General features: G+C 44.2%; 1 protein-coding gene across 2 annotated transcripts in view; it reads right to left on the minus strand.

Annotated features, from left to right (window-relative positions):
- Positions 1 to 23714, minus strand: part of LOC111870172 (extracellular serine/threonine protein kinase four-jointed) — a 176202-nt gene that overhangs the window by 131727 nt on the left and 20761 nt on the right. For both annotated transcript variants that reach the window (XM_023862239.2, XM_023862240.2), the window contains exon 2: positions 6209 to 6268. The gene's annotated coding sequence lies outside the window, so the exon portion shown is untranslated. The remainder of the gene's footprint in view (positions 1 to 6208; positions 6269 to 23714) is intronic.

The following is a 23714-nucleotide window of genomic DNA, read 5'->3' on the forward strand; positions in this document are numbered from 1 at the left end:
CTTAGTAGCTAGTACTCGCTCAGGCAATCAGTGTATTTCAAGCACTTTTTCTTAAATTTAAGGTTAACAGAAGTATTCTAAATAGCCGACCACTGGCTTCAAACCTAAGCCACTTGAATCCAGTTCATATCCTTAAAAATGAGTTAAAATCTGAAAGTGACCACTCACAGGGACACATAAGTTTCTGTGCCCCCAAGAGCCCACCAATGGCCCATATCTTGAGCGCGATGGATCCAGCTCCACATTCGCCAAAGATACAATGAAGCCTGAAAGAACAATGAACAACTAAAATGTAAAAAAACAACAGAAGGTATAACATTTGTTTATGAACAGGGCGAATACATTGTGAGGTATTTATGAACTAGCCTTAAACTTCAGAGAGACAGATAAACCGAAATTACCGAAGATCCAACGATGATCTTAGTACACAGGAAATTCGTACAGAAACTTGCTTGAAAATTCTCGTGAAATCAGGAAAAGTAATAATTACTTGTTACGCCTTACATTACCGATTGAGGCGCCGAACTCTGAGGCTGTAATCTGCGTGCAGCGCTTTGTGAAAGTGCGCGCGCAGAAACTGTTAAGTGAGGTCCCAGTGACTTAGGCGCGGAAAGCCTTGTTCCATTGCTTCGCAGTCTTACAGGGCTACAAACGACCAGACATTAATTAAGAATCAAAAGGGTATCTGAATGATACACATCCCTCAAAGTCTTAGCCACTATACAGGGTGTTTCACGACTTTAGGGCATAACTGCAGGAGGTAATTTCCTAGGTCAACTTTAGCGGACAGAGGGTGTCAAGTGGTCAGCGCAACGAATCTCCACGCCTGTTAATTTCGATATTCTAGACCGGGGCCCCTATTTCTTCGAAATAGCTCCACAATTATCCTCACGAGGCTGAGTGGCCCTCGTTCCAGACCCACTACTTTTCAGAAAATCTGGTAACGCCGGGAATCGAACCCGGATCTCTGGATCTGTAGGCTTGAACTCTGATCACTAGACCACAGAGGCGGTCTGCATTCACTCAACACCTTGCAATAAATAACAACACATCGCTCCTCGCCAGTCTGTCCTTCCATATCAAATAAATCATTTATAACACAATCAAAAGTGGATTTGGATCAGATGCGGTACCGAGGATACCTTCAATTATCTTGCTGTGTGCTGGTACCCAGAGGCCCAACTACAGAGATCCGTTCGACGGGCCGGCTGTCTGTACATAATTGGTACTCTCGCCACCCCTGCACATATCCGTAATAGCGTACCATACATATTCTTATTCTTTGAATTTGGACCACACCCACTTTCCTTCTTCTTCTCTCTTATCCTGCTTTCATAGACACAAATTATCAACGTCTGCGTAAGATACTCCATTTTGTTTTCCTTCACAGAACACATCAATTGCGACCAATATAGAGGCAGTGCATTGTAATTTTCCCCTGACAAACGTCGGTTGACTAACAGGCCTAATCCTTCCGTTCCGCTCGCAATCAACAGAGGTCAAGATGACGTACTTCTTACATATGACGTCATGTATTTTGGCAGATGAGTTACAACGTTTCGGGGACACCTGCTGCCCCCAGCCCCGAGGCACGAATACCTCAAACACAAGTCACAGAAAACAACTGAATGCACGTCATAGCTAGCTCCTTCCCGATTTATCCCAATTACAAACTGCGACATCGCAACCGAAGCTACATAACCTTCTCAGATGATACGGCATCCGAATGAAAGGCGAAGTCCGTGTGCTTCGATGGAAGAGAGAAGACAAACGACAATTGTTACAGTAATGTTATACAAATTCGCTTATAATCACACACTTCAACTCGGTCTATGTGTATTATTTTATCCATGAGGTTTATATTTGCTTTTGCCGTTTTCGAAATTAAAATATTCCAGAAAGGAATCTATACGGTTCCCCGCGCCTGTCTATCTTCTGGCATACATATTGTAACGTGGATGGCCGGAGCGTTTCTAGTCAACGACCTGTAAACAACCTTTAGTCGCGTAAGCGCACTCAACAGTAGAATGGATGTTTATACTTTGTTGCTAGGCAGCAGTCAGAGCGCCAATGGGTTGGTGAGATAGCTATCACGTGACTGGCTTTCTATGGAGTCCGTGCCGCGACCGTTACTATGCAACGTCGCGGTAAATATTCCTCTACAATAATAGAGGTTGTTTAAAGGGAAGTCTGAAATCTGAGAGAGTAAAATATTGTCGCGAGTCCCTAGGAACTCGGACCCGAGAAAGACTGCGCTGGAAAGGGCCAGCAGCATACACAAAAGACAGACCCGTCCTCTCGTCAGAGAGGGCGCCCCACAAAAACAAGACCGTAACTGTCAAACAGTAATATATACTTGGTCATGAGCACCAGATGGGGCTTGACACCAACACTTACTGACTGACTGACTGACCGTCAGTCGCAATGTGACTTTGACTTTGACATTGACTTGAGTTCAGTTGAGTTCTCGGTGAAAGATAGCCACGGAAAGTGCATCATGTAAAGACTTTATTCATGTGTAATATCTGGAGTGATCTGAAGTGCCTGTTTCTGTGTTTTAATGGTGAATTATAAAGTGTGGAACCAACGATAGCGCTGTAATTTAGGTGTGATTAAGAGAGGTTGTAACCAAGGTGCCAATAAATCCAATCATCTGAACTGGAACCTGTCCTTCTCGTCGAGCGTACAACGCTACAAGTGACAATTTCGTAAAACATGCGATATTCGGTACCGAAAAGAAAACTTACTTCTCGACATATCCTCCACCAACATCGTTACATTTGTCTCATCGTTTTACCAGTGCGTCGAAACCCGCGGCACAGAAGTCATTTGACTGTTGTCTCAGCCACTTCCGCACCTCAATTTCAAACTCTTCATCGTCAGCCGAAATTTTGCCATGTTCCTCGCCCCTACTGTGAAGCGCTTTACGCGAAAAACATTTCCCACCGTAATCAGGAAACATTTTTTTATAAATATCCTTTGCATTGAGTCCTTTGCCCACTAAAATGCAAAATAGAATGCTGCTCTTCTGCAGTACAATCCTCAAGCACGGTCGCCATTTTGACTACTGAACCCAGCCTCTGAATATTAGCATGCGCCTCGGCTACCCAGGCTGTCATGGATCTCGACTGTGCTACTACCTAATGATACACATAGAAAACCTATTACATCCATTACAGCTGTTTTACTTCCATTTGTGACTCATGTACTGTCTCTCCCTCCTACATGTTCACCTGCAGCAATTCGAAAGGAGCGCTATGGGTAGTCCTGATATTTACGAGCTTTGCTTAAACTGAATGTCAATACAACTTCAGCTGGAGCAATGAAGGACACCACAAGAGGACTTCCTTATGTTTCAAAGCGCACATCGACCTTGACTAGCTAATAAAATTATTGTCTTTCTGTACATTATCCACCGTCCTGTTTTTATTTGAAACACACAGCGTTTCGGAGAGTTGATTCGCTCTCAGTTTTGGGTGGAACCTATTCAGTTCGGCCCAGAGATGGGGAGTAACTACCGATTGGGTTCACCTGAGTAGGTTCCACCTGAAGATGGAGACAGACCCCCCCCCCACCCCCTTGGCACTACAGCCCCAGTGGGCCTAGGCCTACCTCCATGAACTCCGTTCACTTCGGCTTTTCTAGATCTTACATATACGGTAGGACTCCTTGGGCGGGTGATCAGCTCGTCGCAAGGCCTCTACCTGTACACAAATACAGAAAAACGCACACACACAAACTAAACATGCATGCCCTGAGTGGGATTCCAACCCACGATCCCGGCTTCCGAGCGAGCGAAGACAGTGCATGCCTTAGACCGCTCGGCTACCGTGACCGGCCGGAGACAGAACCCAGTCTCCGAAATTTTGTGATTTAAATAAGTGTCCAGAAACACATAATTGTATTAATATACCATCGTCACAAACTTTTAGAACTTATTAACTTTGTAAGTTTTATCAGTGTGAAACATGTGTCGAACGAAAAAGTTCTAAAGGAACAGGAAGCACAGTTTTAAGACTAACAAATCCTTCTTGAAACGTTAAGATTTCTTAGATAACTGAACAGACGTTAGAAATACGGCGAACATTCATTGCTTACATTTATTTACTCACTGGAGTTAATGAAGTTAGCAAAACTTTTAGTTGGAAACCTCTGACATGATTTTAATTAGCCAAGTTACGCCTCTTGCGCTCCTTAAGCCCAAAATGAGCAAGAAATAGACCGCGTATCTGTAATGTAAGAAGTAAGATCACAGAGAGGTGGATGATGAATTCTTCGGAGAGTCTTCACTGACAAAAAGGGTTTCTTCCGTTAAGTTGGCAAATATTATCGCTATGGGTAAATATTTGTTTAATTGACGCAAGTAAAGTGGTTGGTCTACAAGTAAACACAGAGGAAACTAAGTATATGTTGCTGTCTCGCCACCAAAATGCAGGGTAAAACCATGACATAAAGATAAGAAACAGATGTTTTGAAAATGAGGCACAGTTCAGATATTTGGGAACAACGATAACAGACCGAAACCTGATTCATGACGAAATTAAGAGGAGATTGAACTCGGGTAATGCTTGCTACCATTCAGTCCAGAACCTTTTGTCTTCCCGTCTGTTGTCCAAAAACATAAAAATTAGAATATACAGAACTATAATTTTGTCTGTGGTTCTGTATGGGTGTGAAACTTGGTCTCTGACATTAAGGGAGAAACATAGACTGAGGGTGTTCAGGAGAATGTTTCGACTGGAGAGAGATGAAGTCACAGGAGGTTGGAGAAAACTGCATAATGAGGAGCTTCATAACTTGTACCCTTCTCCAAGTATAATTAGAATGATCAAGTCAAGGAGGATGAGGTGAGCATGGCATGTAGCACGAATGGGGGAGACGCGGAATGCGTATAGGATATTGGTGGGAAAGCCAGAAGGAAAGAGGCCACCGGGAAAACCAAGGCGTAGGTGGGTGGACAATATTAAAATGGATCTTAGAGATATAGGATGGGATGGTATGGATTGGATTGATCTGGCTCAGGATAGGGACCAGTGGAGGGCTCTTGTGAACACGGTAATGAACTTTCGGGTTCCATAAAATGCTGGGAAATTCTTGAGAGCTGCAGCATTGGAGGATCCTCCAGAAGGGCTCAGTTCCATGAGTAAGTAAGTAACGGGTAAATATTTGTCTGATGTGTTTCTTATTCAAAATGGCCTAAAATAAGGAGATGCTTTATTTTGCCATTCCTTCTCAACTTTACTTTAGAGTACGCCATTAGGAACGTCCAGAAGAACAAGACGGGACTCAGAGCAAGAAGGACATATGGGCTACTTTCTAGTCTATAATACTGTTTTACTTTATATCTACTGGAAGAAAATAAATACCATAAAGAAAAACAAATGAACTATAACTGATCCTAGTAAGAAGGTTTACTCGTATCTCGAGGCTGTCTCGTCACCACAATACAGAGCAATATCATAACATAAAGACAGCTAACTGATAATTTGAAAACGTAACAAAGTTCATTTATTTGCGAACGACAGTAAGAAATATGAAGTTTATTCATGAGGAAATCAAGAGCAGTTTTAGTTCGGGTGATGCCCGCTACCACTCAGTTCAGATCCTTTTGTCTTCTCATGTACCGTCTAAAAACTTAAAAAAAATTACAATACACGAAAACAATAACTTTGCCTATAGTTTTGTATGGGTTGGAAACTTGGCCTCTGATATTAAGGGGAAAATATACACTGATGGTATTTGAGAACATGATGCTGAGAAGGGTACTGAAACCGAGGAGGGATGAAATAATAGGTGAGTGGAGAAAACTGCATAATTAGGAGCTTCATAATTTTCTTCGCCAAATGTAATTAGAATGATCGGGACATGTAGCATGTATGGAGGAAAGAGGAATGCATATAGAATTTTGGTGGGAAAGCTGGCTGGTGGAAGGCCACTAGGAAGACCTAGACCTAAGCGGGAGGATTATATTAAAATGGATCTTATGGAAATAGGATTGGGTGGTATGGACTGGATTTAGCTGGCTCAGAATAGGGATCAATGACAGTCTGTTGTAACACGGTAACGTACCTTGGGTTTCCACTAAATGTTTGGAAATTTTTGAGTAGCTTAGCGATTGGCTGCTTCTCAAGAAAAATTCAGCTCCGTGGGGTTAGTCAGATGGGTGAATCTTAACAGTTAGGAAACAGAAGCAAATCGCTTTACTTACGTATCCACGAGAAGCCCTTGCTATGTCGTGCACCAAGACGCCATTTCGTTCAGGACACGTCTGAAATCAAACGCACCAATGAAAATGAGACGAAACGCAAAATGAGGCTCATTTCATCAGTTCTCATCTGAGCCAAAACCTTTGTGTGACCATTGGCAGTTTAATTAGCGATTCTGTATGCAGCTCCGATTAGTAAATACGGGATTGGGAAGGACATGGAAGGAAACGGTGTGATCTGTTTTGAGGTACCACCAAGGCATTTGCTGGAGGGACAAAGGAAAGCCACGACAACCTTCCGTCAAGAAAACAGATCTATCGGCTCAGGCTGAAACCCGTGGCCTGACGAACACGAAATTGGAACAGGAAGAGGGCTTACTCACCAGCGAAGGACATTAAATGACATCATATCTACTCTGGTATCTTCTTTTCGTGGCACACTGTCCAAGCTATACGACTTACAGGATGTTACAATAAACATTTCCTTTAATATTGTCACGAATACGGGTGACCACGGATGGAGTGTTGTTGTGCCACTAGGAGTTAATGCCCGTCCTCACCCCTATCCCACAGCTGTGGACACCTCCTACTCATTCCAGTGGAAGGAATGGTTTCCAAGAGGACAGGAAACAGAAGAAGAACTCGATGTCTCAAAACTGATTAAATATTGTATAATTATGTTACTAAAATTGTTAACTACATATTGTAACAGATTTGATCAACGCGTTGCACAGGCAACAGCTCTGTAAACACGGTCCAACACGCAACAGTAGAAGAAGCTGTTTCCGTGTCCGCGGTGACGTCACAACAGTGAACAGTGATCACGTCATGTTTTCTGTAGATCCGGCAGACGCGCCAATAGACTGGCTGGATAGCGATCACGTGATATGTATTTACTGTAGGTCCATACCCGTTCCGCGGCTATATAACGAGAGCCATGAGCTGTAAGTTTAGAGCGAATTGGAACTAGGAGTACAGAAGAGTATAAGAAGTCGGGCTGTGAGGATTTAACTTATGATTAGAAGATTTTATTCATGTTTAATATTCGGAGTGTGTAATCAGTGAGACTGTTATAGTTCCCATGCGATAAATCCGTGAAAACTAGTGCAGATAGACTGAAGATATTAGTGTGACGTGATTGTAAATTATGTAAAGTAACAATAGTGTAATAATTAATTATAGTTACGACTTGTAGGTTGTTGATAAACCCAATTACCAATGCGAACTCCGACTTTAGTCACTGTGTGACACGTGACAATATAATGTCCAACTAAAAACTACAGCGTGCAAACCAGATCTGTAACCTTGCAGCCAGTGACCCGAATAGAGGCAACTTATTCATTCGTTCTGAAGAATAAGATGATGGTGCAAAATGGCGCCATCCCGTCTCCTTCCAATCTCCTCCCAAAATGCTCTCAATAATAACAGTACAAATTATGAAAGTGTATCCAGTGGTGTACGAGCAAGGAGACCAGAAGCTGACACTGCGTTTCTCTCAAACAGACCTGCTGTGGCAGCCAACATGTCTCGAAGTGTTAACAATCTGCTTCTACGTTTCCTCACAAAGTGAGAATGTGTTCCCAGACATATATCGAAGCTGCTGTAAGGAAACAGCAGCACGAATTGATTTGCGCGGACTTTGCCGGAATGCCTCTCTAATGCGATTGGCATTTTCTTTATAGGTCCGTGCCTTTCCAGGAGATTTTACACGCAACAGACTACATGTAGTCCTCAGTTTGTTGTCCCATAACCGAATGCTTTTCCGCGCAGGAGGTTGATGTCCATATTGCGACCTAAAACGACGCTGGACAGCCGTAAGAGATTGCAGCTCTGCTAGTCACAACACGTATTGAACCCGTCCCTGTGGTGTCGACATCGTTACGGAGCTCGCCGAAGATCACCAGCTGGCGCATGCGCATAAGCCGGGTATGTAAAAAAACTTTCAGGGTTTTTCCTTCCGATGACATAAACCGGATACGTACATGACAATCAGTTTCCGAGATACTGTTCTTTAATTTTGGATATCTTCATGTGGACACCCTGTATTAACATGAGAGACAAAGTACCACACCTACACAAAATCAATAACTTTATTTTTACTAAAATGTGTGTGTGAACAATATATAAACCAACTGCGAAGAATTTGGTGACACATTCACGGGTTGTGGGGCGCTGTCCAGCGGATCGGAGGTGTAGGTACAACTTACTGTGCGGTCATGGGGAGGGGGAGTCCCATTGCCATCTGCTTCCCGACGAACTATACAGAGTGCGAAGTGCCTTAGCAAGAAAGGCATACTCCTCAAATGAAAATGTAAATGGCATCGTGAACGTAACAGACGTACCGAGATGAGAACTGTTCTGAACACCAGTAGCCGCCACACTAGCCGTAGCCGGACATACCAACTCACCACGCCTTAGGTACCTCTCAAGTGTCGAGATAACGAGAACGCTCTGTCTGTAGCTGGCTAAAAATAGTGACTTGCCAGATGACAGACGCGGTTCACACGAGGGCGTGTACGGGAATGAAAAAACGGTCGTAACTCCGTAACCGTTCAAAATCGGACACATGTTTATATGAACTTTTTTGATCACAAAGACCTAGGAAATCACCTCCTGCAGTTATGTCCTAAAGTCGTGAAACACCCTGTATAAACAAAGCCCTACTGCAACCCAAACGCACTTTAGTCCTTATCGCCGTCAGTGGACTTGGCAAAATCTACTGCACATTCTACTGAGAGTGGCCACGTCTAGAAACACGGACAGTACTTTATTGGAGAGTGGTAGGAACAGGTGGAGCGCATAACATCAAACTGCCCTTGCAAGTGGCTGCAGACTTGCTGAATGGCTGTCATTTTGAGTCATGTTTGCAGGTTTGGTAGTAATAGACCGTGTTGTCCCCCCTTCCCCTCCAATCCCCTCCCCAACATTACCAGGACAACATTTTCCTAGCAGCTCGCACATTCCTGCCGGCTACTTGAACCAACAGAATTATCTCTCTTCTTCATACTGACGCATGCGCGAAAGCTCAATTTTTGGGCCTCTGGTCGAGCGGAAAACCTATCCGCTTCGTTAACCTCAATCATGTGAACTCCGCAATCGCATGATGTATAAGATAAACAATGCAAAGCACCAGATCTTTCATTAAATAGCAAAGATAAAACATTTCTGTGTTAACCTCCTTCCAGTCTGAGCGGCCTGGCGGCGCAGTGCCAGCCACACCGAAGCGTCAGCCACTGCTGCCAATGCCCGTGTAATACATTTGAACAGTTAGGTGTTGGAATTCCGATGTTTATTCGGATGACAGTTGACCTGGAACACGGAGCAGCCGACAGGTAACAATGACGGTCCGCGATATTAGAAGTGGGCTCAGTAGAACCGCCTTCTGGCCCACAACCTTCTAAGCAAATCCATAATTCATACTTAAACTTTGTGACAGTGGTACATTGATACAATTGTTGTTTCTGGACATTATCCATCGACCCGTTTCTATTTATAACACACAACGTTTCGGAGACTGCATTCTGTCTCCGTCTGCGGGTGGAACCTACTCAGTTGGACCCAATAGATAGAATTGGTGTCCGGAGGTAGGGACTAGCTATATCGATTGGGTTAAACTTAGTAGGTGCCACCTGATTACAGAGACAGAATCTAGTCTCCAAAATGATGTGTGTTTTAAATAAAAACGGGATAATGGACAATGACCAGGAACACAATACTTGTAAATAGGTAATTACTTACAGCACAGTACTGCCTTATTCAATAACAAAAGCTCTGTACTTACTTATGGAGCTGAGCCCTTTTTGAGGTGAAGCCAAATCTGCAGCTACTCAAGAATTTCCCAGCATTTAATGGAACCCGAGGGTTCATTGCCGTATTCACAAGAACACTCTCTTGGTCCCTATCCTGAGCCAGATCAATCCAATCTATACCATCCCATCATATCTCTCTACGAACCATTTTAATATTGTCCACCAACCTACGCCTTGTTCTTCCCACTATTCTCTTTCCTTCTGGCTCTCCCACCAATATCCTATATGCATTCCTCTTCTCCCTTATTCGTGCTACATGCCCTGCACACCTCATCCTCCTTGACTTTATAATTCTAATTATACTTGGAGAAGAGTACAACTCCTCATTATGCAGTTTTCTCCAACCTCCTGTCACTTAAACCCTCTTCGGTCCAAATATTCTCCTCAAATACCCTCAGTCAATCTTCCTCTCTTAATGTCAGAGACCCAGTTTCACACCCATACAGAACCACAGGCAAAATTATAGTTTTATATATTCTAATCCTTATGTTCCTGGACAGCAGACGAGAAGAAAATCTTCTGGACTGAACGGTTGCAAGCATTACCCGAATTCAATCGCCTCTTAATTTCCTCCTGAATCAGGTTTCGATCGGTTATCGTTGTTCCCAAATATCTGAACTGTGCCACATTTTCAAAACATTTGTTTCCTTGCTTTATGTCATGATCTCGCCCTGTATTTTGGTGACGAGACAGTAATAGTACTTAGTTTTCTCTGTGTTTACTTCTAGACCAAGCAGATCACCATTCTCATCCTTCACTAAGTTACTTCTAGGTTGGTAACCACTCTTAAAATCATTTATTCCTCTATACAGGTCTCTGGTGTACTTGTTCTTACTGTTCATTGCAAGATCATCAATTTTGTGTTTCAGATATTCTCTCTTTTTATTCCTGAAATGCCTGCTGGTTTCACGTCTTATATTGTTCAGCTTATCCCTATGTATTTCGCTTGAATCCTGTAACCACTGCAGTTTGGCTTGTTTCTTTGATCTAATAATTTTGACCATCCTTCATCGAACCACGGCTTATGCTTCTTCAGTTCATAATTACCTAGGCTCTCCTTGGCAGAAATGTTTATATTCTCTCTAATAGTTTCCCAAGCTACATCAACGTCCACCTCAGTGTTCAAGTTTCCCAAAGCCGCAAACCTATTTGAGATTTCAACATAATATTGCTCTTTACCCTCTAACTCATTTAATTTCTTGAGATTGAATCTATCCATATGAACTCTGTGCTTTGTTCATTACCTCGCGGCCAGTCTTGCCCTAACCTTTGCCACCACCAGGTAGTGGTCAGTATCACAATCTGCTGCCCTGAATGAACTGACCTCAAGTATACCTGAGTGCCGTCTCCTATCCATCAAAATATGGTTGATTTGATTGTGTATCTTCCCATCAGGAGATGTCCAAGTAAATTTATGGATATTACGATTCGGGAACTTTGTACTTTTGAAAGTAAGATTTTTTGATGTGGCAAAGTTTACTACTCTAACTTCATTATCATTACTAATGTCATGCGAACTCTCATTCCCAATTGTTGGTTTGAAAATATCTTCCCTCCCTACTCTGGCATTGAAATCTCCTAGCAAAATTTTCATATGGTACTTCGGGAATTTCTCAAATACATGTTCCAGTTCTTCATACAATCTGTCCTTTAAATCATCAATTTTATCTTCTTTTGGGGCGTGAACATTCATAACAATGATATCACAGCAGCGACCTTTTAGTATTGTATATGATATCCCATCACTAACGAACTCTACCCTCTTAACTGCTGATACAATTCTCTTATGTACGAAAAAACCTGTACCTAATTCATGATTTTCATTCCCCTTTCCAAAGACAAATTTACAGTCTCCTGCTGGTGCGATGCCACCTCCATCTTCTACCGGTTCTCACGGTCTCTTCGCTTGCAGATTTCTTATATTTTTTCTTCTACCCTGAAGATGGAGGCGATACGTTCCTCCGAAACGTCGGTTAACACCACATATACACGGTGCCAAATCCCAGAAAACTGCTTTCTTCATTTCTCTAAACAATTTATTAATTTACAAATTGTGTTCAATATCAAACTGGTCGCCATTCTTTTTCGATATATTCAGCAATATCGGTTGAGGAGTGCAAATCGCGTCGCGTTAACTCCATACACTCCCCTCCGCACCTGGTGTCATTCGTGTCTAGACGTCATTAATCCGCTGCCAGACAGACAGCGTCTGTTTTTCCCTAAGAAAAGTCAATGTACTTCGAAGAGGCCACGTTTTCACCAATCATTCCAAACTTAATATCCAAAATCGTCTCATTTTCTGTTAACATAGTCTCTCGAAACAGAGTTTTGGAATACAAACGGAAACAAACGCTTATCTCGTTCGCTTAACAACGTCTGCAGAGTGGTCAGTTAGAAGCACATCTAACAGGAAACATCCATGCCTTACAGATTTCACTGCGCTATCGCCGAACTCGTATCATCCCTACTTGTGCAGCTGAGCCCCTAACTGGATCATCCACAGGCTCTCTTTGGCTGGAATTCTGATATTCTAATAGTTTCCCAAGCTATATTAATGTCAACCTCAGCGTCTAAGTTTTCCAATCCGGCAAACCTACGTGTATTTGAGGTTTCAGCCCAGTACTGATCTTTACTCTCCATCCGGAAGAAATTAAGAGGAGACTGAATTTTGGTAATGTTTGCTACCATTCAGTCCAGAACCTTTTGTCTTCTCATCTACTGTCTAAAACCGTCAAAATAAGAATACACAATATCATAATTTTGCCTGTGGTTCTGTATGGGTGTGAAACTTGGTCTCTCATATTAAAGGAGGAACATAGACAGAAAGTGTTTGAGAACAGGGTGCTGAGAAGAATATTTGGACCGAAGATTGATGAGACGAGGGGAGTTCGGAGAAAACTTCATAATGAGGAGCGTCATAGCTTGTATTCTTCGTCAAATATAATTAGAATGATCAAGTCAAGGAGGATGAGACGGGCAAGAATGAAGGAGAAGGAAAATGCGTATAGGATATCGGTGGGAAAACCAGAAGGAAAGAGACCACTATGAAGACCAACACGTAGGTGAGTGGATAATATTAAAATGGATCTCAGAGAAATGCGATGGGATGGCATGGTCTGGCTCAGGGTAGGAACGACTGGAGGGCTCTTGTGAACGCGATAATGAACCTTCGGGCTCCATAAATTCCTGGCAAGTTCTTGAGTAGCTGCACAATTGGTGGCTTCTCAGGAAGGGCCCAGCTTCATGGAGTCAGTTATCTAGTGCTCGTTACTGGAACTTCGGGAAAGAGGATGTTGGGTCCAGCAAGGTGGTGTTAAGTGTCGTGAGGCCAGACAGCACAACAAAAGATGTGCTGAAGAGACCTCAGGCGACAGGACCACGGCGAAGAGATTCTGGCAGTTCAGATCCCAAGTAACATAAACATTGGTAGTGATAACTGAAACCCCACTGACACTTCGTGACCAGACCCGGGATCGAACCCGGGCCGCCGCGATGGGAAGCCAGCGACTAACCGCTTGAGCTATGGCGCTGTCCTAATTAAGCACCTTACTGTGAATACGTATTGTCAGTCGAAGTATAGCTCCAAGCATTTCCAACCTTGCCATTAGACACTTGGTGAGTGCTTAGCTTCACGTTCCGACCGCGCTACCTCAATGGGAAACCACCCGCTACCCTCTGATTAAGCATCTGAATGGGCCTCAGTGTCGGCCAAAAAGTCACTATCTGCCCTACGCAGGAAACTGAGAAGTTACCCCGGCGAAGTCAAATTTAGGCACGTCGTTGCCAAGAGGGCCACGGGGGGGGGGGGGCAGAAGCCTGCCTGACTTCTGGACCGCCTAAATTTAAGAGAGCAAACAAATTAAAAGAAACAGTGACTTAGTCTGCTGAAAGACCGTTTCATAGCTCAGGTGATTAGTCGCCGGCTTCCCACCGCAGCGGCCCGGGTTCGAGCCCAGGCAAGGTCATGTGGGATTTGTGGTCGACAAAGTAGCACTGGGGCAGGGTTTCTTCGATTACTTCGGTTTCCCCTGCCAATTATCATTCCATCGACTGCTCCACACTCATCATCTCTCATCCAGGGCTGGCACAATAGGCCAGTTAATGACAACCGTACCAACACAAGAAAACTAAACAAAAATTAATGTGCTGAAAGTTAATACCAAAAACTGAAATTTCTTAAAATTATTCTCCTTACATGCAGAACACTGCACGACGTTCACTCGAAGAGATTTGAATGGCCCAAGTTTAAGCTTGTAAGTAAATATTCTGGCTCCCTCAGTGTGGAACTAAACATCTTGCGAGAGCGTTGCAAGGATCGTCACACGCGCTGGACCCGCGACTCAATTTCAGGCCAAATGACAATACTCATCCTAAAACGTCTGTGCGCTTGCGCCGTCATCAGGCAGTTGCATAGGTAGTTAAGCTATCATTACGAGGGCTGATAGACTCTACTTTCAATATGGGATAGGAACCGGAGATCTCGGTGGACACACTGGAACTTTCTACCATAAAGTTCTGTACTGCAGGTGTGACGTTATACAGAGTGAACCATAACGACCAATTATAAGACACGCACGACTTCTGGAAGGCGGTGGAGAGGACTGCAGCGCCCGCCCACTTTAGCCATGCAATCTAATTTCATCTGATCTGCACTGGTCAATTGCTAACAAAACTGTTAACTCGTGCTCGTGCGTTCAGTCGCTAATATCAGCAGCCCTTGAACGTTCAGTGGCATTTGGGATAGCAGGGGTAGAAACGGAATGTTGAAGGAATTGCCTACCTCCACAGCTGCAAAACGACGCACACTAAAGATCAACAAACTGTGTACAATCCGAATTATCATGAACACTTACTTCTAGAAGACGTCTCTATATACAGCACATCTAAATGATGCTGCTTGAAACTGTGAGCTAAAACAGCGCGCCGATAGAGTGCTGCACGCGCTGGTCTAGGTAACTGTAACCTAAAACGTCAGTCTCCATTTCGTCAACTTCCGTGGTTTTCACGGGCATTCTTAGTCAGGGTCCCGAAGGATAACTGCATCTTACCAAGAGTTGACAGCCCTATCCTGAGCCAAGGCCACTTCCGCCCAGCCTATTACTTAAGATTGATTTTAGTATTACAGACCACTGAAGGTCGCGGTGCAAGGGCCGAGAAGGCCCATCCCTCATACAGACATTATCCTTCAAAACATGCTTAAGTCTTCCAAGCACCCCGTCTCTTCAGATTTACTGAACAGATCTACGTAGGCATTTCCCATCTCTCCCATGCGTGCTAGACGTTCCGTCCACCATTCGTCTTTGAGTGAAGATTATGTAGCTTCCATAATGCAACGTTCTTGCTCGTGCTGCTACTTCCTCCGCGTTGGGTGCAAATATTCTGGCCCATTTTCTTTTCTTTACGTGAAAATGGAAGTTTCACACCCATACGAAATTCTGCGTACCTCCATACCCCACGCTTCAAGTGTACTGACTGAGCCAGATGTTCTGGCTACTTGCAGGACGGGCCCCTTCTCTAGCGCCCTCTGAGAGCCGTACGCATGCCGATGCGGCAGGTTTCACTAAGATTGACCTCAAGCGGTAGCGTAGTTGGTTGAGGCAATACGCTACAAGCCGGAAGGTAGCGGGGTCGAATCTCGATGAGGTCACTGAAATTTTTTCAATTTACCTAATCCTTCCAGCCGCGCTATGGCCCTGGGGTCGACTCAGCCTCTAACAGAAATGGTTACCAGGAATATTCTTGGGGGTAAAGGCCCGGCCGCCGCGTAAGGCTGACAACCTAGCCGCCATCTGTGAGCCGACTCTCTAGACAATGTGGGAACCTCAACATCTCACAACCCTATGGGTCTCCACGGCCAGTTACAAGGATACCTTTACTTTTATGACCTCAGGAAAAGCATCCTGTAGAGCAGCACAACGGCACAGAGCTGGCACGTCTCCGCAGCACTTCGCATCTTTCGGAAGGACGCCGGTTCGAGTCCTAGATGGAATACCAGTCGTCATGACTGTAGCTACTCGCCTTGCTCTTCAAATGCTAACAAACTCGATGCAAGAGAATCCTCTTTAAAAAGCTGATAGTCGCTCAGCTGTCGAGATATTATCATTTTTTTGGGTCATCCAGACGTTCACTGGAGTGCGCGGTAGCGTAGTTAGTTGAGTCACTATATGCTATACCCGGGAGGTCGTTGATTCAGTTCCCGATGAGGTCATTGGATTTTTCAATTGACCTAATCCTTCCAGCCGCACTACCGCCCTGGGGTCGACTCAGCTTCTAACAGAGTATCAGGAACCTTCCTGGAGGATAAATGGCGGCCGGCTAATAAGGCTGACAACCTTACCGCCATCTGTGAGCCGACTGTCTGGAGAAAATGTGAGAGTCTCGATGTCTCATAGCCCAATGGGCCTCCACGGTCTGTTACAAGAATAGCTTTCCCTTTCCTTTTCTTTTTTGTCTATACCCACAGATTCAGTATCTTATTCACATGAGACCGCCACTGTTGTGAGTCACCGCCCACTCATTATTCTGCAATGCTGGGCTCACGGGTCGTCGTACTGCAGAAGCACATGACGTCAGATGCCCTAAGTCGCATGACATACTCGTCACATTTAAAAACTAAACTCCGTGGCCCGTAGTCCGCAAGCGAACTATACCGACTTGTTGGAGAAGTTAGTGTCAACTTTAGCGGATAGAGGGTGTCGCGTGGTCAGCGCAACGGATTCCCACGGCCGTTAATCTCGGTTTTCTAGCCCGGAGCCGCTATTTCCTTGAAACAGCTACTCAGTTATCCTCATGAGGCTGAGTGGACCCCGTTGCAGAGCCCACTACTTCTCAGAAAATCTGGTAGCGCCGGGAATCAAACCCGGACCTCTGGATCTGTAGCCAGGAACTCTGACCACCAGAACACAAAGGCGGTCGCTCTTCACATTTACTTATATTTTGTTTAACGACGTCGTCAGTAGCTCCAACGAATGGTAATATCATTCAGTTGAAGAGGACGTGAAATGAAGCGCTCGGGGCCTAGTAGAGAGCACTGTCCTTGCGTACGCCCGACGGCGGACAAAGCGAAACCCAAAACACCTCAGCTAGGGCAGTCAGTGTCCAGGCCCAAATTCGAACTTAGCACCTCCTGGATACAAGTCACAAGTGTTGCAGCTTCAGTGAGTTCGCGCGGAAGCAGGTACACGCAAAAACAGCAGAGAGAGAAACGTCCTCAACATGACTACCAGAGGGCTCAACTGCGCATGGTGTGCATCTCGCAGGATTGAAATGTGACGATCACCTTGCTCCCCTGATATGTTACAAGACTGCACGGTGTCATTATCCAGAAAATCACTATTGCCGTAAAGACCTCAAATGAGGACGAGCTATCTGAAGACCACATCACTGAAACCTGTTTCCTTCAGAACAACCGAGCCCATGTAACCCCAATAACTGTACTGTTTTGCCATACTAGCGAGCTGAGGTCAAGCAGCTAATGGAGAGGGGTCGTCACTTGTAATCGATTATTCTTATACAAGTGACCAATAATTGACGATATATGCGATTAGTGCTGACAGCCGGAAATACTGACATGGAATTCAAGACATATGCAGTTGACAGGGCGTTATCTTTGCAGTGAGCTGTGGTGGGGGAAGGGAGCAGACCAATCAAAGCCTTACACGAAGGATAATGATACCTTATAACTTAAAGCAGAACAAAATCAAAACACGAAACTGGAGGACAAGTTTTTATATACTGCGAACCGCGGTGTTGTAGATACCATTTTGCTTTGCATTCCGCAGTCCGGAATTCGATCCGCCAGGTCGATTACAGGGACAAAGGCAGCACAACTCAGCGGCATCTCGACGGCCACCAGGGACTTTGAAAACAGGTCAGAAATGATGCAGTCGAATCTGTACTAGGCGGTACTTCTCGTAAGATGTACACGTCCCGAACTACAGAAGGGGCTAGTGAGGAGCAGGCAAACTCCAAGTGATTCTGGACAGGAATTGTGGCGAAGGCACACACACACACACACACACACAGAGGTGATCTATACGCACGTAACCAGGACGCCCAAAATGCGAATCCTTACAGAAAGTGGAACACAATGGGAGTTCCACAGCACAACTCATCACCTTTTTATATCATGCTAACAATTTTAATATTATCTTAACACAATATTTCTCATTGAAAGCCGCCACAACACAACAATAATAATATATGTTTGTAGTTTCAAGTAGTACTATACATGTTTCGGCTTTCAACAAGCCATCATCACGTAAATACACTAAAAAAACTTCTTTAGCTATTGGATTGCGTGCTAATTATACGATGTTGTTAGATTTTTCAAATAGTGTACAATAATATAAAACATAAAAATTACACTGAGAGTAAAATCTTAAAATGAACTAGTTACAAAATTAAACTGGTTAATTTTAAGACTTTATTTCAGTGTAATTTTATATTTTATATTATTGTACACTATTTGAAAAATCTAAAAACTAGTTAATTTTAAGATTTTACTTTCAATCTAATTTTGTATTTTATATTATTGTATAATATTTAAAAAATATAATGCAACATCGTGTAATTAGCACGCAATTCAATAGCTATAGAAGTTTTTTAGTGCATTTACCTGATGATGGCTTCTTGAAAGCCGAATCATGTAGTAAAGTACTACTTGAAACTATAAACATATATTATTATTATTATTGTGTCGTGGCGGCTTTCAATAAGAAATACACAATACATAACAGGATTCATTCACGGAAAATGAAAAAAAAAATAACAAAACAGTTGGTTTAAGTAAAAAATATGTTTACACGTACAGCTCTCGCGGGCTAAGTCATACTAAACACGGTGCAACAATTTTCGTTGACCGCATGTACCTGACGATGATTGCTCCTATGTGGTCGAAACATATCGTTTATTTCATACGAAGACATGGAATAAGACGTGTTTAAGCCAGGAGCCACACGCTGCACTGAAGTCAGTGTTGTGAATACACGCATCTGACAGCAGGATTCCTGCTGGTACGTGACGCCGTATTGTCTCATATATGATTACAAACATTTCGGACGATTCTGCTGCCTCAATTTTCAGAGTAAGAGAGTGCTTCTGCCCTGAAGATGTTCATAATCACATATCAGACTATACGGCGGCATGTCCCAGAGCAGCAGCAGCAGCAATCCACGTCTGCGCTGTTAGAATCAAATGTTGTTTCCTTACGGCTCATTTAACGCAGCAGTCAGCGGTTCGGAATAGTCAGCAGGACGAGAAGCGGATGATAAATTGAAAAAGGCTGTGGAAGGAAGCGCACGCGGTCTGAATGGCAGAGCATAGCGTCACGACGCATGAACCTGCGAACTCCCGAACACGACGCAGGAGCACTAGGCACTTTACCGCGAAGTTCAGACATTTCTGAAGACTCAGGAAACAGTTCCCGCAAATTCGGTGGCANNNCCCCCCCCCACACACACACACACACGTCACTTCCAGAGCTACTTCACACAGAGTGCCTGCATGTTTACACTGAATCTGTGTCATTTTGCTTTCACAACAAAGCCAAATAATGTGGCTCAATGGATAACGGCTTGGATTTGTGATCTAGAGCGCAGTTCGAATTCTGGCCGGGATATCGGCTACACTGACTGAGATTTTCGCGATTCTCTTCAGTTCTTCTACGAAAATGCCGGCATATTACGTCAAATTAGACCATGGGCGTTTCCTTCCAAATCCTTTCCAGTTCATTATTCACTACAAGGAAGTGAAACAAATTACTTTGGCTAATGATGATGGTAATATTGTCACGTATTTATAAGGTTGTGTGGCTATAGACGGGGTTTGGATTGATGAAATGGATTTACTGGTCACTTATACACTCAATCCGTAACTACAAGCAATACAGCGCTGTAGCTGATCTACATACTTTACAAGTCGAAGTTAAGCGGCCTCCGTAGTCTAGAGGTAACGTTCCCACCTCATGACTCATAGTACGCGGGTTCAGATACCCCGCGGAGGTCGTCGAATTTTCAAGGGCGGAAAAATTCAGGGAACAAGTCCTCCGGGAGGGACTTTAAGCCGTGTGTCCCGTGTCGTAGATTTACGGCACGTAAAAGAACCTCATGTCTCTAGGAGACCTCTGAGAAAAATTAGGCAACATTTCCCGCCCAAGTAGTTTCCAATTCCTCCGGTAGATGGGGGAAGTATTAGGTACCACTGCCAGAGGAGGGGGGACCTCTCTGACAGAAAGGGACTAACTAATGGATACCACTGCCAGAGGAGGTTGGAACCTTGCTGGCAGAAAGCGGCTGATAGTAAGCACCAGTACCGGTAGGGTATGGAGACTGTAGAAATTAAAGGGGGACGCACAATGGACCACTAACCGGTCTAAGTGCATGGGGAAACCCACCCCCTCAATATGGAATACGGAACGGAATACAAGTCGAAGTTACACACACTAGTGTTCTCAGTCTTCAGTAGTCGTATCCTGGCAACGCACTTCAATACAGTAATTATTCCATCATCATTGTATCTGCAGCACACATGCAGTCTTCTTTTCACAGTTGCGCTCTTGCAACGCAACTAACTCTTTGCCATCTCTCCTCAGTCATCTTCGCCTGACGTCTCATGAGACTCCCTTTACTATTATTCCTTAGTCAAGTCAAAGTCGCATTGCGACTGACGGTCAGTCAGCCAGTAAGTCTTGGTGTTGAGCCCCATCTAGGACTCATGATCAGATATTTATTGCCGTGTGTCAGTTACGGTCTTGCTTTTGTGAGGCGTCCTCTCTGACGAGAGGACGGATGTTTTCTATATATGCCGCTTGTCCTTGCCAGCGCTTATTCCTCAGCTGGCCTTTGATCCTTGTTATATAGCCTCGGGGCGGCCTCCAGAGATAACACCGTTTCCACCGTTATAGTTCAATAATACTGCGATTGTTGAGTACGTATTTGATGCCGCGGGAACCTGTTTACCAGGCCGTTGCCTAGCGATGAACGCCTACTCTGGCTAGGCTATTGCGGCTTCCAGGCGTCATGTCATAATATTAACAATGACAATAGTTTTCCGAATTAAAGTAAAGGTAGGCCATTCAGAACGCAGGAGATAAGTCTGCAATGCATATGTAACTGTACTATAACTTGAAGGAGAGAGTCGACCTGGTAAACCTAGGCGTAGATGGGAAATAATTAAAATTTATTTAAAAGACATACAGTGTTAAGAGGGTGTGAGTTGGATTAATTTCGCACACGATAGAGTTAAGTGTCGAGCTGTTGCGAGAATGAAACTAAAATTTTGGTTCCCATAAAAAGTGGGATTATTTTCGGTAGCGACCTTCCTCAGGATTTATATTAAAATATCCAAAAACCATCGTATACTCTTTCATGAATTCCTCCTGTGCGCAAGTTAAAGAGGAGACAGATCGCTTGGAACCTGATGGCTTGGTCACTGTGCTGGAGGTAGAGCTCCTGCGATATTCCGGTGGAGCCAGAGGCAGCCTGCTCCTGTAGCAGAAGGCTGGGAACACAAGACGTCACGGCTGCACCGATTTACTCCGGCTACCTATAAATTATGCTGCTGCTAATCTCCATGTTGCCTCATGCTATAAGAATGTTTAGACCTCGGTGCATTTGCATAGACCGCGACGGTAAGCGTCCCACTAGATCTAGCGTGAGAGAAAGTTAAGGATCTGTGGACCGTATCAGCAACCTGTATGGCCCAAAATGATGCGACGATGCCCCAGTTACTGCAAGCAGGTGGTGACTGAACCGGCCGTAACAAATCTTCTTATGTCGTGGTCAGGATTTGAAGAACATTGTCACGTGTGTGAGTGTGAATATTAGACAGGACATGAACTGGATAAAGGCGTAGGTGGGTGGACAATATTAGAATGGATCTTGGAGAGATAGGATGGGATGGTATGGATTGGATAGATCTGGCTCAGGATAGGGACCAGTGGAGGGCTCTAGTGAACACGGTAATGAACCTTCGGGTTCCATAAAATGCGGGGAAATTCTTGAGTAGCTGTAGAATTGGCGGCTCCTCCAGAAGGGCTCAGCTCCATGAGTATTATTATTATTATTATTGGAGCGGGTGGGTTTCCCCATGCACCGCGACCAGTGGTCTAGCTCCACGAGTAAGTAAGTAAGTAAGTAAGTATGAATTGGATGACTGGATTTATTGACAACTTATATACACCTTTCGGAACTACATGCAACTGCAGCACTATCACTGAACTACACGCTTTACAATTCAATGTTACACCACAAGTGTCCTCAGTCTGTTAGTCTCCACTATCCGTTTCCTTCAACGGGTTTTAACGCAGGAACTACAAGTTTCACTGAGTTACACGCTGGAAATATCAGGGAACTATAGCACACGTAAAAGCTTCTCTTCACGTCTTGACTTTCAAGGCCACTGAACTGCACTAAATAATTCTGACGCCTCAATTCCTCATTTCGCAGGTTCATATCCCGGCAGGCTGGCGTCTCGAAACTCAACTTACACTCAGTTGTCATATCTTATCGGTCATCTTCGATTGCCATCTCAAGAGACTTCCTCAATTCTATTTTTGAAATCCTCGTTATACAGCTTCGGGGCGCCCCCAAGAGTAAACACCATTCCCTAACAATTCCTCTACTGTTATAGAGATGTGTTTACCTCGCCGTTCCAAATAAATGGTAGTTCTTCTGTTGTGTGCTTGTTCATTTTCGAGGGAACCTTATTACCGAGTCGTTGCTTAGCAATGAACGTCTATTCTTGCTCCTCTATTCATGCTTTAAGGCGTCCTGTCATAATATTTTCGTAGCGTTTAATAGTTATCCATTTAGGAAAATCTTTCTTAATACTCACATTTTATTCGCCGACCACAGCGGTCGTGCAACGCTTCCGCCCCTCGGATACTGGGGTCGTGGGTTCTAATCCCCCTCCGACCATGAATGTTTATGTATCTGAGGGCTTTCTGCGATGTGTTGCATCGTGTTGGTAGGGCTCCTGCGATGGGCGCCTTGCCAGTGCTATGACGCGAGATCCATAGTTCCAGAAGTTAATTCTGAGTGGAAACAGGCCAGAGTCCCAATCGGTAAACAGAAGACGAAAATTTTTAATTTGAGGTTGCTTTACAATTTCGCGGTCTCAGAGACGCAGCGAAGTGATGACCATTCGATTCTATACCATATCACTGTCCTCGCCGGGAGGTTTTGCATTGATCAGTCTCGAAAACAAGCCTATTAATTTCGCTATGTCTGTTTCTCTGCTTTCCTGTATGTTTTCCAGCTCGACAACAGCTAAATGGATTTTCATAAAATTTCATATATGTTGCCGCATTCCTAGTTCCATTCCGGTCTAGAAAACCGAAATAAACGGCCGTGGGGATTCGTTGCGCTGACCACGCGACACCCTCTATCCACTAAAGTTAGCATTAACTTCCCCGACAAGCGGCGGTCGCTCGGTAGGTACAGTTCGCTTGCGGACAAAAGCCACAGAATTTGTTTTCCCTAGTTTCGTTAAAATGAGGTAAAAGCAACAAACATGTTTCGAACAGAATCAGTAAACACGAAAGAAACATGTGTTTTATTTGCAACATATTTCTCCCCCCCACCCACCACCCACCCCGAAGGTGGTCTCGTGGTTTTAAACAAACACGAGATAAGGCATCAGAGATGGAACCACCCAGCTTCCTGTTCAGTGAAACTTCTGTTAAACCGAAAGATAGTCAC

This window comes from Cryptotermes secundus, unplaced genomic scaffold, assembly GCF_002891405.2.
Source record: "Cryptotermes secundus unplaced genomic scaffold, Csec_1.0 scaffold734, whole genome shotgun sequence".
Classification (NCBI taxonomy): domain Eukaryota; kingdom Metazoa; phylum Arthropoda; class Insecta; order Blattodea; family Kalotermitidae; genus Cryptotermes; species Cryptotermes secundus.